Genomic DNA, 5548 nt, shown 5'->3' with positions numbered 1-5548 from the left:
GCAATGAACTAGTGGTATTATTTGGCTGAGAGTTCCATGTCGTTCGGTACTTATCTGCACTGCCATGGCCTCTAAAGGTCTTAAAATTGTACATATGTATTTCCATTAGTTCATCCTTCTCTCTTGACGTTATCATGGGCGGAGAATCCGGGTAATTTAACAAAATTGGGCGACGTAGGCGCTAAGTTTGATGAACCGCTCGATCATATAATAGGTGGAATTCCAGCGCGTATTTACATCTATTAAAAGTTTTAAAAATTTACCCTCTGGTACGCCAGCAGCTGCTTGCACCTTTCGCATGTCGTCATTGGCTTTAACGCTGCATTTGAACCATTTCACAATTGTTTTGCATTTTAAAACAATGCCTTGTACAGCAGAAATATCTAATGAATTCGAACAAACCTAATTCAGCGTGTGGGCGAAACATGGAATATGACGATTTTTTCCGAATTTTTCATAGATTGCATTGACAATATTTCTTGCATTGTCTGTGACAACAGCCTTAACTTTATCTTCCTCAATAGAAAATGTTTTCATTGCATCGGACAAAATCTCAGATATATGGGAAGCTGTATGGGACTCACTCAATTCATACACACCAATTGTTCCATTAAATGGCTTTGTTTCAAGCAACCCTTGAACGGTTATTCACAACATGCTTTTCATGTCTATATTAGTCCATATATCAGTGGTCAGGGTTACACAATGCAAATTTGAAACACATATTTTTTTTTTCCTCTTCATACAGTTTATCAATTTCAGCCTTTATCGTGTTCCTTGATGGGACTTTGTAAAGTGGGAAATTTTGCTTCATAAAGTCTAAGAAGCCAGCACCTTTAATAAAAGTTAAATTCTTTAGAATAAAATAATAGAACAATTAATGAACACAAAACATACCTTCGACAAAGGTAAACGGCAAATTATCTTTGACGATCATGTGCATGATTCCATGTGGAATTTTGTTGCTTTTTGTTCCGGAGGAATAGCTTCGAATGTTGGTGAATGCTTGTAAAATTAATGGCTGACTGGCGCTACTACTCGGCCTATCATCTGTGTTACCTTCGCATACATTTGTTATATCGACCACACTATCCACACTATTTTCATCAATGGTTTCACTGTCATCGTCATTTGTTTTGGAACCAAGCTATTAAAAAATGCATTACGCACTCATTCTTTGAAGGAAAACAACTACTTGATCTGACATTATACTTATCAACTTCAGCTGCATGTTTCAATTTCAAATACTGGAACATGTTTGAAGTGTTGTTTGAAAATTTTAACTTTTTTTTGCAAAAATTACAAACAACCAGGTTGTTATTTTCTTTAACACGTTGGCTGCCACGTATCACCGGTGATCACAAAAAAAAACCTCCCCCAGGTGCCAAGTATCACCGGTGATCACAAAAAAAATCTACCCCCAGGTGCCAAGCAAAAAAAGTCATGTTCCCGTTTGAATTTTAACGAGATATTTTTACCATGTTTTTGTGCTGTGTTCACTGGTGACCACTTGCCGTTTTTTAAAACGATTCTTTTTTTTTTTTGAAATGTGATCACCGGTGATCACATTTCGAACAAGTAAATCAAAATAAATCAGTATTAAACTTGAGTTCATAGCGAGCAGTTGGTTGCAAATTACAGTGAAAAATAGTGAAGTGAAGTTGTGAAGTTATGAATTCCGAGGAAATACGTGATGCGTTGAATTCAATGGAAAATTCCAGTGTTAGTGGTGAGGATTTTAGTCCAGATGAAGATGAGTACATCCCAGATTCAGGCAGTGATACAAGGAGTGATGACAGTATTGATGAAGACCTCGATGTTAGTGCTACAAATGTTAATAATACTGCAGATGAAGAACAGAGGGAAACTACGACAGCATGGACCTCGCCTGCTACCGGAGAGACTTTGAAAAATTTAGAAGAATTTACCAATCCACCCCAGATTTTGCAATATGATGCCGGTACGCCATTTCAATATTAACGAAAGTTTTTGACCGATGAGATATTGGATATTATTGTTGAAGAGACAAATAGGAATGCAAACTCTCAAGTAACTGGCATCGGTACTCGCAGCAGCAGTAGGATGAATATGTGGAAAGATACTGATCGCCAGGAGATCATGGAGTTTCTGGCCATAGTCATGTATATGGGAATGGTAAAATACCCTGCAATAACCGACTATTGGAAACCAAGCACATTGTTCAAAAACGCATTCGTCCCACAAGTTATGGCTCGTAACCGGTTCCAGATCTTGCTCAAATTCATTCACTTCGCAGATAATGCCCAGTCCTCTGAAACAGTGTCAAAAACTTATAAAATGCAAATATCCTGATTTTCGTCAAAGCATTATCCTTTTCATGAGTGGAAAAGATAGCGCTTCAATAGCGCGCTCACCTCCGCAGGGAAAACACTTTTTAATAACGTCGACAGAAGCAACAAAGGATGGTAGGCGCAAGAGACATCGTTGCGGCATGCGCTATTCAGAATTAAAGACGACAAACTCGTCGTCAGTCGCCAGGAAGAAGGCCAAACTAGTGGCAACATACTGCACCCAATGTCGAGGGTCACCATACCTATGTCTTAAACATTTTCAACAACTACATTAAAATTAAAAACAAAAAATATAGTTTTTTCTGTTTCCAGAATTGAATTGAATTTTCTCATTTTTAATTTCGTATTATTTCAAAACTTTGTATTTTACTATGAAATAAAATATTTTTTCTTTTAAAATAAACTTTCATTTTTCTCAAAACTCCTTCCGTTAGGGTCCCAGCCCCTAAAATCTAGGGGCCTAGGCGTGTATCACTGGTGATACATTGGCACCTGGGGGTAGTTTTTTGAAATGATCACCGGTGATACATTGGCACCTGGGGGTAGGTTTTTGAAATGATCACCAGTGATACATTGGCAGCCAAGGTGTTAATGAAATATTTCCACGCTTTAGTTTTGATGGGAGCTATTTTGAGTAATATAAGAATCTTAGTGATAAAAGAAATAACAAAGAAACAATGCTGCCACGCACAACGATTATTTTGCCAATTAATCGATTAAAATTGCAATTAATTGAAAGTAAGTCTACGATACAATTAAATCATTAATTGCTCAAAATTAATCGATTATTTCAATCTTTGCGATTAATCTTGCCATCACTAAGCACCACGCATTCCAAAATGTCTAGAACACAACAAAAACACATGCCTCAACATTAGTATGTCGTTCAAGGCCAAAATCTAAGCGTAGCGACTACAAATACAACACATTCGTATACGCAGTCGCCACGATTCTTTTAGTCGCGACGGCGCTGGACAGTCCCAAATACTGCATATCACAACGAAAGTAAATTCATTCATAAATTCGAGCTCATACTCGTATTTCTAGGAACAAAGTACTTTCATTCGTAAAACGAGCCGCCCATTTGCCAATTTTCTCGATCATCCGAAAATAGTCAATATTGGAATATTTGGCGTGGAATTATTTGCCAATATTTGATAAATCTTGAATTTTTGTCATATCGAGTGGCCGCGGCTCCGTATGTATGTATGCACCTTTACATGTATGTAAATATGTCTTCTAACTGTTCGACAGTCACGAGTTGAATGCAAGTTAGATTTCATGAACAATTCCAGCGAATCACATTTTTCTGACCGCAAAGCCGCATATGTGTACCCTATGATCAGAAAGTATCGAGAATGTTTAAATAAAACAAACAGAGTTCATTTTCAGGCAAATTTTTTTATCTTCTCCAAAATATGACCCGTCTGAAGCAACACACAAGTGCCAACGTTTAACCTAGTCCTCCATACACCCCTGGTAGGCCGACGAAGGGATGGCCTTCAGCTCCTTCGTCGCATTCTCTTGATCTCTTTGATCGGTGCGATGGCGCGTTATCACCATGCAAAATCCAAGAATTGTTTGCTCACATTTCCGGCCGTTTGCAACATACAGCATCTCGCAGAGGCTTAAAAACGGATACATAATATTCTTTATTGACTGTCTGGCCCGATGGAAGGTACTCATGGTCCACTATGCCGTGGCAATCGAAGAAAACAGTCAACATCACCTTCCCGGTACTTTTTGATCATAGGGTATACATATCCCATCTTTTCACTGACGCAAGAGAAGACGGTCGCAGTTATTGTTTTCGATATGCATACATTTTGCGTTCGACAAAGGTTTGATACATTTATATATACTTACATATATACATATGCGTGTGTGAGCGTTTGGCTTTCTGGATGGAGATTAAATATAATATATCAATGCATATTCATATGCATTGCCTTTATGGATGTTTTACATATAAATCAGTTCAAAAGCAGTATGAATACTTTTATATAGAAAATAAATTTCTAAACAACAGGTATTAAAAAAACCTGAATACACTATTTTAAATCAATTCTAATTAAACCAAATACAAAAAATTAAATAAAAATATCGAACAAAGAAGTTGAACCTGAGTCAAATACGGGAAGACGCAGCGCGTACACGACACGTCTTTCACGATTGCGCTAATATATAATTGCTAATAAACCTTTCTAAATCAGTCATTTATTCGATTCGCTGTTTTAAAAGCACATATTCTGCGTTCGTTCAAAGTTTGTATGCGTATTTATATACATATGTATGTGTGTATACGCGTTTGGCTTTCTGGACGGATATTAGAATGATATTTTCTCATCAATATAATTTGGGTTTGATGAAAGAGATTAAATATATGCATGTTTATATGTACATATTTTCTTTTTGATTGATTTATGTATATAAAAATCAGGTCATTTCCAGTATGAACTATTTAATACCGAAAAGAAATTGCCATTTATCAAATACAGAAAAAACACTATTTTAAAGCAATTATAAGTAAAATAAACTCAAAATTTTTACCAAACTTTCCTGGTTTGAATTGTAAAAAAAAATTGTGCAAGGAAAAAAAATATGACTTCAGGGCTTGAACCTGAATTGAATTCGCGCCACAAAATCCACATGAGTCATTACACCGACTTTAGCATTTGCGCCACAAATTAACTAATACGGCGCTTTTTTTAATCGCAAACTCATTCGCTTCGCTGTGGGCATGAAATAAGTCGAGTGTGGTGTGGTGTGGTGAAAAATCATATGAAATCCCTTATTAGTGTGGTAAACACAGAAAAAATCTTAATTCCTCTACTAGCGTGGTAAATATCTGCAACCCCCCAGTAGTGTGGTAAGTTGAGTTTGAAAATCCCTTACTATGAATCTACAAATTAGTACTCGAAAAAAGCTCATTTAACATTTGCTCCTTCTCATTCCATTAACATTCTCTGCTATAATCAGCTCTGTTGAAAGTTTCACCACACCACGGCCAAAGAATCTTAATGGAATGAGAAGGCGCAAATGTTATTGTTAATAATTTTTAGTACAATTGAGATTTGCAAGGTTTGTAGTAAGGGATTTTAGATCACCGACTTTATAGACACCACACTGAGTTTTGCCCACACAAAAATTGAAAACACTACACACTCACCTCAACACACAACACATTTCTCACCTCAACATTAAACCAATTAGATTTT

General features: G+C 36.6%; 1 pseudogene; it reads right to left on the bottom strand.

Annotated features, from left to right (window-relative positions):
• Nucleotides 1–407: 407 nt before the first annotated feature.
• On the bottom strand, nt 408–1207 carry LOC129250075 (zinc finger BED domain-containing protein 6-like; annotated as a pseudogene).
• Nucleotides 1208–5548: the final 4341 nt, after the last annotated feature.

This window comes from Anastrepha obliqua, chromosome 6 (genome assembly GCF_027943255.1).
Source record: "Anastrepha obliqua isolate idAnaObli1 chromosome 6, idAnaObli1_1.0, whole genome shotgun sequence".
Lineage (NCBI taxonomy): Eukaryota > Metazoa > Arthropoda > Insecta > Diptera > Tephritidae > Anastrepha > Anastrepha obliqua.
Note: the sequence above shows the minus strand (reverse complement) of the source record. Positions and strands in the feature narration are given on the sequence as shown.